Source organism: Rhododendron vialii, chromosome 2a (assembly GCF_030253575.1).
Source record: "Rhododendron vialii isolate Sample 1 chromosome 2a, ASM3025357v1".
In the NCBI taxonomy this organism is placed as follows: Eukaryota; Viridiplantae; Streptophyta; class Magnoliopsida; order Ericales; family Ericaceae; genus Rhododendron; species Rhododendron vialii.
Window position 1 is genome coordinate 38439379 of NC_080558.1, and position 13849 is coordinate 38453227.

Here is a 13849-nt window from a genome sequence, read left to right on the forward strand (position 1 = left end):
AGCTTCGACAACATATCAATCAGAAAACTCCAGTTAACACAGTCATACGCCCTTTCAAAATCAAGCTTTAAGATGAAACCCCCATGCACACTATTTTTCTAACTATGGATAACCTCATTGGCTATGAGGACACCATCTAGAATCTGTTTTCCCCCTATGAAAGCTGCTTGGGCCTCCCCTATAATAGTACACATATGCTCTTTGATTCTATTTGCCAAGACTTTAGAAAGCATCTTATACACCCACCCAATCATGCTAATAGGCCTAAACTCTTTAAAAGATAATGGACAAGATACCTTAGGAATCAAAGCAACAAAAGTGGAATTGATACTTTTGGTAAGCTTTCCATTGGCATGGAACTCTGAGAAGAATTGGAAGACCGAGTCCTTCAAGAAGTCCCAGCCTCTCTTAACAAAAGAGAAATTAAAACCATCGGGCCCAGGTGCTTTGAAGCTGCAACATCCTTTCAGTGCTGCTAGAATCTCTTTTTCCTCAAACTGTTTCTCCAGATGCCTTGCCACCCCCAAATCTAGTTTCCTGGTGAACACTCCCTCTAATACTGGCCTGATCCTATTGTCTTCTTTAAAGTTGTTGCAAAAATAGTCCATCGCCGCCTCTTTGATCAGACCTGGATCCTCCACCATCATCCCATTTACCTTCACAGACCCCACCAAATTCTTCTTAAATCTGTTGTTTGCGGTGACTTGGAAAAATCTAGTATTCCTGTCTCCCAACTTCAGCCATTTCACTCTTGATTTTTGTTTCCAAAGAGATTGCTTCTGATAATCCATTTTGATCTCCCAAACATTCCCATGCAGGAACTTCATGGTATGCCATACAATTTCCAAAGAAACCTTTGTCCAAACCTAGGGTTTCCCTCATATCCACACTTACAGAAATGTTTGTTAGAGTACCATTTCCTTCTCCTTTTATTTTGCTCACACAAACCCAAAATAGCCCAGCTAGGGCTTCAAAGGGTGCCACGGATGAATCATCGGGTGCACCTACTGTTTTAGCCATGGCTATGCATGATTGCACCATTTCGTCTGTAAACCCGAATGTAATAGTTGCATGTTGCTTAGCCATATATGTCAGGAGTTGGATTTTGTATCGATGTTTTGTAATGGTTGATTAAGGCGGTGTAAGTTTGGTCGTTGGTGTTTTTGTTGCAAGGTTTTGGCAGTGGTAGTGGCTGGAAGAGAGGAGGAGTGAGCATTTTGCTGCAAAGGGTTATGTCGGCCCATGCCTTGACGGGCATGGCAGCAAAAGGAGGATCAACTAGGAGGTGGGTGCAGCTCAAGCCGATTGCTAGACTGCCCTCTTGAAATTCAGTGAGCTACAATTGGAATAAAAATAAAATTTCCAATGGCAAGAGAAAATGAGACAAATTAAAAATGTTACATTTGTCAAATCCAGCGGAGAGTAAAATTACAAAAATTATGGTGATGAGGAGAAACTTGAATTTAAAATTTTCAATTTCAGAGCTCCAACTTCAAAATTGAACATGTAGATATGCAAGGGAAAACACACAATTTCTGAATTATTGAAAAAATTAAAAGGGAAAACACACAACACAGTCCCATAAGGATATCGATTTACACGTTTGCGAAAAATTGAAGGAGTGAAAATTGTTGCAAACAAATTAATTGTTATTTGGAACAGAAGTTTACCTGAACATAAAAAGCAGACCAAAAATAGGGCTTGTAATACATATCCTCCCAATGGACAAGCAAAAGCTCTTTCTCCCAATCCGTGCGCCTTGACCACCCCTCCACGCTCTCTTTTGCCCGCGCCTCCACCAGTCTCACTCCTGCGTCGTTGCACTTGATCATCCACCGCCCTTCATCATTCTTCAGTAAGCAGCCCATCACCATAGGAAACTAGTTAAGCATTTCGGATATGGACTCTCTCAGGCTCAGCTTCTTGGTTACTGCCCCAACAGCCCGACCTGGAGGGGTCTTGTAATAGTACACCATTTGGATCTGGTTGGGTTCCATGACCCGATCCAGAGCCGATAGGTGGTGGAATTTCCCGGGTTGGACTGGCTTCGTGCTGACCACGGTCCGTTTGCATAAGATTGTGATTAATTTGATCCGACATTGCGGATTTCGGGACTGAACCCTATTTCCTACTTGCTTAGTGATCTAAGTTTAATGTATGCAGGTACAATATGTGTATTTACAAAGGACATTTATTTTTGGGAACTAGCTTGAATGTGGTCAGGTTTTCATGTCTAACAGAAAAAACAAACCCTTGTTTAGTGGGGAAATGAAGTTTTCATGATTCATATGAGACGGTTCTTTAATACTAAGCCCAGGGCTATTTGGGCCAAAGTTCAAATAAATACATTGGGAGGGAGAGTTTTTGAGAGTATTCGAATGTAGGCAAATGCTATGGTGTCTACCCTTACGTACGGTGTCTCTGTTATGTCTCTTGTGGTTTCGGTTGTATCTCTTGTGGTTTCCGATTATGTCATGTGTGGTTCCATATTATGCCATGTGTGGATCCGTGTATTGTATAATATAGAATCACAAATGGCATGATCACCAAAAACCACAAGAAGCATAACGGAGACACCGAAAAGGTAAACACCATAGTATATATTATCCTTCGATGCAGTTGGGCTTGAATTTTTTTGGGGTAATATTCTAACATAAGTACGTACATAAGTAATTTTTCATCTTTGATATTTGTCAAATGTACCACTTATAAGATAAATGGAAGAGAATATATTTGCTTTGAAAAATTAATAAATGCTTATGCAAATTTGGATATTATGCATCGGAAAGTTTCAATTGGTAAGTGGGGGCTGTTTTTTTCATTAAACATCTCACTTTGCAAGTGTAGTGGAATTGTTGTAATATTTGAAATAAAAAGTTGAGAATGAAATGATATACAAAATGTATTAAAGTGATTAAATAAAGAATTTTCTTTTCTAAGAAGCCAATTTATAGAAATAATTCAAATTTTGAAATAATAATAGAGAGTATTCAGTAGGGGCCTGTGCCCCCACTCATCCTCAAGTGGCCCCGCCACGGCTGATAGGAAATTAATAAGTTATCTCTCTTGTTTTTACCTCATACATCTGTGTGTACGGAACCATTTATGTGGCCCTCGACTTATTTTTGTGTGACCAAGCTTGCCTACAACTAGCAAGGATGTCATGAACAGAGTCTTGTGCAAATAGGACCTACTATTAGAGTTGATACAATAAGTAATTGTAATTCTATGTGGTCGTTCTTTTGAAAGATAAACAGCAAGACTTTCACATATAAGCAAAAATGGAGGGCCTTACCACCCTGAGGTTCCAGGTTCGACTCCCCCGCATTGCAAAAAGTTCTTGGGGCCATCCCATGCATAAAAATCCTTTGGGTTAGCAAAGGCTGATGGGGGGCTGGAGAGATTAGTCACGTGGTGCACGCAAACTGGTCCAGGGACCACTCTTCATTACCAAAAAAAAAAAAAAAATAAGCGGGGTACTTAAATTGTTGGAAACATACTTATGTTTTCCTAAACGTTCTTTTAATTTAAATGTCTACTTGATCAAACAAAGTACCCAAAATTTAGAGATTATTTTTTTAATAAGCGGATGTCCGGATGAACTTATGCGCACCTAAATTATTATTTGAAGTCACAAAGTGAAAGACCTCAAAAACCTCCCGTGATCTTATGAGTTTTTGTTGACGGCGGGGGTTAAACCTGGAAGTTTGAGGTAAAAGAAAGTAACGAAAGGGAAAATTCACTTACGCTCTGATCCCACGATTATCGCAAACGAGGGAAAATCTCGCAGGGGGCATTTAGTATATGCACTTATGCCATTTTCAAGTACCAAATAAAAAATCAGAATTATTGTAAAGGGAACGCTAGTTTGGAGTAAAACTGCAAATGCAATTTTTTTTCAATAAAGACAAATAAAAAGAGTCAAGTACTATAACTTTTAGTTTAGTGAAAACAAAGGTAAGGGCAAATTGCAATGGTAAGTACTAAATAGAGACCCGATTATTTCCACACTTAACGAGTGTCTGATTCTCTCTGCCAGGATATATAAGAAAGGGCAAATTTTCGTAGTCGTCCCTCTAGTTTTATGGTTGTCTCAATTTCATCTCTCCAATTTCAATTGCAACCAAATAAATTCTGTAGTTTGTTTTATGTTCTAAATTAGTAAAATCGTTCATACCATAAATGAAATTAACGGAAAAATGGTTTTAGTTTCATGGCTCTCTTAAGGTGTCTATTGAAAAGTTTTAAAGTTAAAAATTTATTATGACCATTTAAGATAAAATGATCAGAAAAATAAGATTTTGGCACTAGTTCAAACAAATTAAAAATCGGAACACTTTATATTTAACTATATTTTTTAATATATAAACGGTGTAAAAATTCATTATGACCATTTAAGATAAAATGATCAGAAAAATAATTTCTTCACACCGGTTTAAACGGATTGAAAATTGGAATACTTAATTTTTTAAACTGTGTAAAAATCCATTATGATTTTATGGAAGGAGAATGAAAATTGGAAGGAGGATGATTTTAAGATAAAACGCAAGCACATGCCAGTTTTTATGGAAGGAGGATGATTTCCGCGATCCAATTTTCTCCATAGGCACTTCTCTCTTTGTGTCCATTAGGGCAAAGTTACTAAATTATACTTATTTTTTTACACCGTTTATAAATTAAAAAATAGAGTTAAAAAATTAAGTGTTCCAATTTTTAATCTGTTTGAATCGGTACCAAATCTTATTTTTCTGATAATTTTATCTCAAATGATCATAATGGATTTTTGGTTCTAATGCATTTCAATGGGCAGCCTAAGAGCGCTCTGATACTAAAACCAAATTTTCTGTTAATTTCATTCACAGTGTGAACGATTTTACCAATTTGGAACATAAAACAAACTAAGGGTTTATTTGATTGCAATTGAAACTGAAGGGATAAAATTGAGATAACCGTAAAACTAGAGGGACGACTATGAAAATTTGCTTATAAGAAATGGGATGAGATATCATAAATTCGATTCCAATTTACCCTGTTCCCGGCCTGTGTAGTTCTTTTCATATAGGTATTCACAATTTTAAGCATAAATTCAAAAATTTCATGAACTGACCACTTGGCAGATAGTCATTTTCAAAAGAACGTTAGGTTCTGCTAATGTTAGAACAAAATAGTTCCAAACTTAGGACTAGTGGCAGATCTAGGATTTTTATATAGAGGGGTTGCCTTCCAAGCTTAACTTGGGTCCTTAACGAGAAGATAAAATGTTTAAACATTCTTCATTAAGCACAAAACTTTGAAAGCGTGCTTAAAACATTCTTAAAGATTTCAAACATAAGCACACAAAAGTATAGATTCCTTCCTAAAATTTATTACAAAAACATCTTTTTCTATGTACACCACCGAACTATTGTTCAACCAAGTCCGGCTTCTCTCCAATTCATAGGAAATTGGAGGATCCTCCAATTCCTATTCAATGATCAGGATAACTTTAGTATCTCCAGCCCCAAAGCTCATATAGTATTTTATGGGCACCCAATTACTCCCCAAATATGGGAGAAAAAAAAATTACTCCCTAAATATTCCCCAATTATCACATTTCAGGCACTAATTTACCACATTCCAAACATTAATAAAATTTCATATTGTAACTTTAATAATAGTGCAAGTTCAAAGAATTTCTTTTGCATTTCTTCTAAAATATTTTTTCTATAAAAATTATCTTATGTTAAATTATTTACTCTTACGATTTCTTTCTAATTTTCATAACTGAACCTTAATTTCAATGAGCACACGACACAGTGCGAAACACAAGTGAAAATACACTAGTATCAGTAAAAAAAATTTCATAAACTACATAATAAGATAATATCAGCAAAAAAAACCATGCTAAAAGAAAAAAAATTACTGATATAATATTATTAAAAAAATCCTCATGATCTAGCTGATATCGGTCGATAAAAATTCTCATGAGCTATATATATATATTTCAGAGGTAGGTTTAACGGGAGAGAGAAGACGCCTAATAAATTTTTTGTAACAACTTTGAAGATTAATGAATTTTTTTGCGGTTCAAAAAAGGAGGAAGGAAGACGCTTATGTAATTGAGAAATATTTGGAGAGTAACTGGGTGCCTATAGAATACTATATGAGCTTTAGGGCTTGAGTTACTAAGGTAATCTTGACCATTGAATGGGAATTGAAGGATCCTCCAATTTCCTATGAATTGGAGAGCAGCTGGACTCTGTTCAACCACTAATCATTCATTCGATTCCGTAGTTGATTCTTTACGATGTTCATCGCAGAAAACACTCTTTCAACAATACCGTGAATTTCTCCAGTCTCCAGAGGGCCATGTGGCGGGGCTGAAGCTTAATTTGTATTTTATGTGGTGGCATTATTGTTGTGTACTGTAATTACCAAATTTCATAATTGAAAGGCTAAGACCCAATTACCCAGTTTCCCATCTAAACTTGTTTCGGTTCTCTAAATTTCAAAATAATAGTAATAAGGAAAATTCTAAAATCAGCCCAATGGGCTGACAATAATGAATGTGTAAATGTATATTAAAGGGTATAAAAGGTACACAGAAATTCGTGTTTTCCTTGTCTTCTAGTGTGGTAATAATAATAATAATAAATCGAAGATTGCAGGAGGGGGGAAGAGAATGTGAAAGATTGGTCTTCTTTTTCTTTTCTTTTTTTTTTTTGGGAGGGGAAGAGATATCTCAATTTTGAACGTAAAATTTAATTAATGGTAATTGCGCAATTATCATTGTTTGAGAGAGAGAGAGAGGGAAAGCCGTAGGATTCATGGGGCAAATTAATGGTTAGGATTTATGTAGGACATAAGATTTAAAAACTGTTCTCCCTTATTATGTAGATATATATATATAAATATATATAATAATTGGGATTTGACTACCAATCAGTACGTACCATTTTATTGGGGGGAATTACGGTTCAGTGGAGAGTGGGGCAAATAAATCCCAACACATGGGACGCTTTTTGGGAATTAAAAACCCATGGAAAGAGGTAAAATAATGCCCAGCTCATGGTATTCATAATTTACTCAGACAAAAGTATCCCTCTCTATTGTAACACATACTCAAGGAGCAATGAACACACATTCAGAGAGCAATGTAAACACACTCAGGGAGCAGTATTATATGATTGAAAGAGCAATATAATTTAATTAAAAGTGCAATATTATGTGATTAAAAAAGCAGTGAAGCTACGTCCACCGATTTTCAAGTCGATGAACTTCTACCGATACCTTATACACGACGCCGTTTTGGATTATTATTTTTTTGGTGTTGAAATATTTGGTTTTATCCTTCTCTTAGGACTTTTCAACGAGAGCCCTTGAGCTAAAAATTAATTATGAACCTTTTGGATAAAATGATCAGAAAAATAATATTTTTGCACCGGTTCAAACGGATTGAAAATCGAAATGCTTAATTTTTTTCATTTGGTTTTATGGTTCTCTTGGCTTTTCAATGAGAGCTCTAAAGTTAAAAATTAATTATGAACCTTTTGGATAAAATGATTAGAAAAATAATATCTTTGCACCGGTTCAAACGGATTGAAAATCGGAACGCTTAATTTTTTTTCATTTGGTTTTATGGTTCTCTTGGTTTTTCAACGAGAACTCTAGAGTTAAAAATTAATTATGATCTTTTAAGATAAAATGATAAGAAAAATAAGATCTTTGCACCAATTTAAAATGATTGAAAAATTAGAACACTAATTTTATTTCATTTGGTTTTATGATTTTCTTAAGGCTCTTCAACCAGAGCCCTAGAGTTAAAAATTAATTATGATCCTTTAAGATAAAATGATTAGAAAAATAAAACCAATTTTTTTTCTTAAATAATCATAATTAATTTTTAGCTCTAGGTTGAAAAGCCCTAAGAGAACCACAAAATCAAATGCAAAAATCTTATTTTTTTGATCATTTTATCAAAAATGATCATAACTAATTTTTACCTCTACGGCTCTCGTTGAAGAGCCCAAGAGAAGAATAAAACTAAATGTTTAAACAAAAAAAAAAATCCAAACCCATATTCAACTTAGATTCATAGAAGGGATAACTTAGATTTATAGAACGAGCAACTTAGGTCCAAACCCAAATTCAACTACATATCGACTCATGATCTCATACAATGAACAACTTAGATTCATAGAAGGGACAACTTAGGTCCAAACCTATATTTAACTTAGGCCCATAGAAGGAGCAACTTAAATTCATAGAAAGGGCAATTTAGGTGTAAACTCAAATTCAACTACATATCGACTCATGATCTCATAGGAGGAGCAAATTAGGTTTATAGAAGGGGCAACTTAAGTACATAGAATGGTCAATTTAAGTCCAAACCTAAATTCAACTAAGGTCTATAGAAGGGGCAACTTAGATTCATAGAAATGACAACTTAGGTTCAAATCCAGATTCAATTACATATCAACTCATGATCTCATACAAGGGGTAATTTAGGTTCATAAAAGGGACAACTTAGATTTATAGAAGAGGCAACTTAAGTCCATAGAAGGGGCAACTTAGATTTTAGGCTTCATATTTGCAATCCTATAGAGCAGAAACGTGATTATAACAACTTTAGAGATAAAATTTAATTATGTTTCTTTAGAATAATATGATCAGAATAATAAGATCTTCATACTGGTTCAAACAGATTGAAAATTGGAACAGATAATTTTTTAAACTGTATTTTTAATATATAAATAGTTTAAAAAAATTAAGTGCTCCAATTTTTAATCCGTTTGAACAAGTGCGAATATCTTGTTATTCTAAACATATTATTTTAAAAAGATATAATTAATTTTTGTCTTTAAGGCTCTAATAATCATATTTCTACTCCACAGGATTCTAAATAAAGAGCAGATACTTAATTATGAGAGTTCTAGAAACAAAAGTTAATTATGATCCTTTAAAATAATATGTTCAGAATAATAAGATATTTGCATTTGTCCAAACGGATTAAAAATTGGAGCACTTAATTTTTTTAAACTGTTTATATATTAAAAATACAGTTTAAAAAATTTTCTGCTCTAATTTTCAATCCGTTTGAATCAGTGTGAAGATCTTATTATTCTGATCATATTTTTCTAAAGAGACATAATTAAATTTTATCTCTAAGACTCTTATAATCACGTTTCTGCTTCATAGGATTGCAAATAGGAAGCCTAAAATTTTTTTTCCTCCGAAAATGGTACCTTTTTTGGTGTGGGTCCCTGTATCACGAGGCACATCAGAGGCCTGCGTCCTTTCAAATGTGTATGGGTTATATTAGTCTTTTTATATCATCTTTCCATGTATGAGGAATTGTTTTTTACCGTTTCATATCTGGGACAATTTCCAAAAAATCTGTCCATGGGTTGAGAATTTTTTTCCCCTGGTTCCACTGAACACGAATTCCCCCATTTAATTGAGAAACCTGTACGGTAGGGGTCCATCAATGTTTGGTTGGTCCAATATTAAATATGAAATCAGAAAGTCCAATAATAAAAACCATAGCCCTCGTCCTGTCTTCTTGGAAATTGGCTCAACCCTACACGTATACGAAAGATTGTATTTGGTATTGTGTTTGAATTATTGAGTATTACGTATAAGAAAAAGAAAGATCTCATGATAAAGTGGCCTTGTGCATGTGAGCCCCATAAATACATAAGAGTTTATGTTTGGTGTTGTGTTTGGACTATTGCGGTTTGAATTCAAGTGATCCTAAATCACACAAACTTAACTTAATTCTTTTAATTCTCATTTACATACACAATCACACAAACTTTCTTACATCAAATATGAGGCTCATAATAGTGACAAAGGTGTGTGGGCCCATGTTTAATGTGAAAGAATTTGTATAATTATATGTTTGTAAAAGTGGGAAAAGTCTTCAATACACACCCCTTTAAAGTGTGTACCATATGCACCTATTGTGTGGTTCATATTGTGCCACCTCATAAAAAATTACTTGTAGGACCGGTCATTCATAACATTTTATTTCGTATCGTAACTTTTATACTAAAAATTCGTAACTTTTCAACAATATAATTCGTAACTTTTTAGCAATAGATTCGTAACATTTTGGGATTCATAACATTTTTGTGTATTTTAATAATGGTGCATATGATACATACCCAAATAAAAAGTGTGTATTGTAGCACTGCCCTTGTAAGTGTGTGTGATTAGACAATTATTGAAAAAGCCCCGCCCTAGTACAAGGGCCTTCTACCAGCACAGACAGCCAACCACAAGAGATAACGTGATAACCCTCCTCACCACTAGTTTCCATCCACTGTTGGCCCGTGATTGAATATTGCTTGTGTTGGTACGTTTTCACTGTTAGTTTTCGTTCACCTCAGTGGCCCCAGCAAAAAACAAGATATATTTTCGTTGTGTAAAATAAGACGACTTTGAAGTCAATGTCAAAACATATTGGCTATGTTTGTTTTAGGTTTTGAAATATATATATATATATATATATATATATATATATATATATATATATATATATATATTATAATAAATGAGATGAGATAAATAAAGAAATAAGAATACAAATTTATTGAAGATTATGCGCAAAAAGAAAAGTTTTATTATAGAGTCCGAAAACAAACATGGTCATATTGTCTGTCTGCTATATCATCTTGTCTTTTAAGGAATATGCTAACTGCCATGGATGAACCTAGGTTAGCCTTAGACGTGTAAAATATGTGTTAAAAGTCTATGAAAATCGATAGAATTGTCTTGAAATATCGGATTAATTAATGCATCAAGATCGTATATCTTGTGCCATTGTTACCTTTATAAGCTAAAGTTTACTCTAAAAAAACACCCTCGAAACTCAAATCGAATAGGGCTGTGCTGTCATTGTAGGGAGGCAGTTGGAAAAATTAAATTACTTGTCCAATGAGGGACCAGCATGGCCGTGCTGTCATTGGAGGGAGGCAGTTGGAAAAATTATTGGAGGGAGGCAGTTGGAAAAATTAAATTACTTGTCCAATGAGAGACCAGCATGGCCGTGCTATCATTGGAGGGAGGCAGTTGGAAAAAGTTAAATTACTTTTCCAATGAGGGTCCGGCATTCATTTAGGGTGAGTTCTTGTAAATTTATATAATCCATATTTTTGTTTTGTGTGTTTTGCTTATTTTTTTAAAATTTTTGTTAGATTCGGGTGATATTTTTTTGATTAATCATCCGCCTCGACAAGAGCAATTGAAAAAGTATAAAATTATAACCAAAAGCAAAAAAAAAATACAGAAGATGAAAAAACTTCAAATTGACCTATTTGTCTAAAGTGCCGTCTTATACAAATATTTTCGACATTCATCCATATTTTATACGTTTTTGATTCGTTTTGTCGAGACGAACGATTAACTCCAAAGATTACTACAAAAAGCTAAATAAAATTTTACGAAATGTAAAAAATACCAAAATAAATTTCAGACTTATAAGTTTACAAGAACTCAGCCATACCCGTCAAAAAGGAGAGTTGCGGTTGCTGACTTACTGTGAGTCCAACCTTTGCCTTCATGCATACTGTGGGTCCAACCTTTGTTGCCATGCATGAAATAAGTTGGGAGCCTCGTTGATAAGGACACACTACAAGTTTCAACGTGCAATTAGTCCACCTAAATTTTTCATAGTGGTTCCAGTCCTTATATGGACATGCGTTCCAAAAATACCCAGTTTGTGAGATACCAACACTATTTAACTTTTCATAGTGGTTCCAGTCCTTATCCTTTGTTGTAAAATACAACCATAAAATATTTTCGATGAGATAACATTATCTCTTTATTCAGTTTGTGAGATACCAACACTATTTAGCTAAGATACTGTTATCTCTTGTTTTATTTTTGTCGATACACTATATTTTTGGCAAATAGAGTTATCTCTTACTTTATTTGTGAATTGAATTGGCTGAGATATTATTATCTCATCTGTTTTAACAAGAAAAAATAACAGATAACATGTTAAATATTGTGTAATGAAGTATTTGCATGTGTTTACATTGTGATATTACTATCTCTTGCTTTATCCCTTGTTGTAAAATACATTCAGAAAATGTTTTTGATGAGATAACATTATTTCTCTATTAAGTTTATGAGATACCAACACTATTTATCTGAGATACTGTTATCTCTTGCTTCATTTTTGCTGATACACTATATTTCTGGCAGATAGAGTTATCTCTTAGTTTATTTGTGAATTGAATTGGCTGAGATACTATTATTTCATCTGTTTTAACAAGAAAAATGACAGAAAACATGTTAAATATTGTGAAATGGAGTTTTCGCATGTGTTTACATTGTGATATTACTATCTCTTGCTTTATTCCTAAGTTTATTTGTGAATTGAATTGGTTGAGATACTATTATCTCATCCGTTTTAACAGTATCTCAACCAATACATTTCAGCCAGTAAATTTCACAAAAATTAAAAGAGATAACGCTATCTCAAGAGGAATAACAACTAGAAGAGGAAGAAGAAGAAGAAGAAGAAGAAGAAAATGAGGAGGAAGAAGACGTAAAAGAGGTGAAGGAAAAGGATGTTAAACCAAAACATTTGCAGTACAGGTAACTACTTGGTGTGCCATTATACAAATTGTAGCACCACATCTATGTTCTTTTTCAAGCTCCTTAATGCAAAAAAAATGATTTGATTTATCTAGAATTGCATGAACAAACCATTTACACCCATCTGCCTTAAAAGCACACTCAGTTGTCATTCTTGATTGGTCATTCCTCAAATACTTGAACCTAAATCTAACTTCAATTGCATACTTACATAAAGATAACGTAAAATCCTTAACACCACCTCTAAATTATTGACCAACATGACTAATCAAATACGTCTACAATTTTAGAATGTGAACTACTAGTTACTCCACCATTTCCATTGCTACGACTACTTTCACCGATTTCAAAACGGCTACTAACTCTACAATTACCGTCTTCAACAGATATCTCAACACAACGAGCACCATATGCAGCAGCTAAATCCATCATATTACGAAAATCATCATCATTCTCAAGGAGTATATTAAGATGATCACAAACAGAATACAATAACCTCATTGACACCAAACCATTCCACTAGTTAGAAATACTTCCAATAAGATACTCAAATTGATAACCTTCTGTCACCTTAACAACAAGACTATAGGATCCATACTTTTACAATTGAAGAATAGAAGAATCCATTTCAACTTCAAAAAACAGTTCAGTCTGCAAACAGATAACATTATATCAGAATAAACAAATCAGATACACATATCTCAAAAAAGTAATCTATCTATGAGAACAAAGCAATAGATAATGTTATCTCAACAAAAACAGTCTCAGTATCTATCAGAACAAAGAAATAGATATAATGCTATCTTAGTAAATAAACAAAAATAGAAACAGATAACAGTATCTCAGCAAATACAGTTCATTGTGATATACATATCTCAGCATCAATAATTTCTGTATCTACCAGAATAAAGCAATAGATAATGTTATCTCAACAAAAAATAATCTCAGTATTTACCAGAATAAAGCAATAGATAACGCTATCTCAGTAAATAAACTCTATAAACGTAAAAATAGAAGAACACAATAAAAATCAAAACAAATATTGAGACAGAGAAGAACACAACGACAGAGAAACATCACTACAGAGATCACGAACAGAAAAAAACTTCGAAGACAAAGATCGTGATCTTGATTGGGAGAGATCGTCACAAAGGAAAACGGGATCATGATCGCAATACAGAATCGAGATCGTGAAAGTGATCGTGATCGCGGGAAAAGAGAGAGAGAGAGAGAGGGAGAGAGAGAGAGAGAACTGAGCTGTGAT

At 33.9% G+C, this 13849-nt stretch overlaps 1 pseudogene; it reads right to left on the reverse strand.

Annotated features, from left to right (window-relative positions):
• Window positions 1-714: 714 nt before the first annotated feature.
• On the reverse strand, window positions 715-13086 carry LOC131317506 (protein ECERIFERUM 26-like; annotated as a pseudogene).
• Between the last annotated feature and the right edge of the window lie 763 nt (window positions 13087-13849).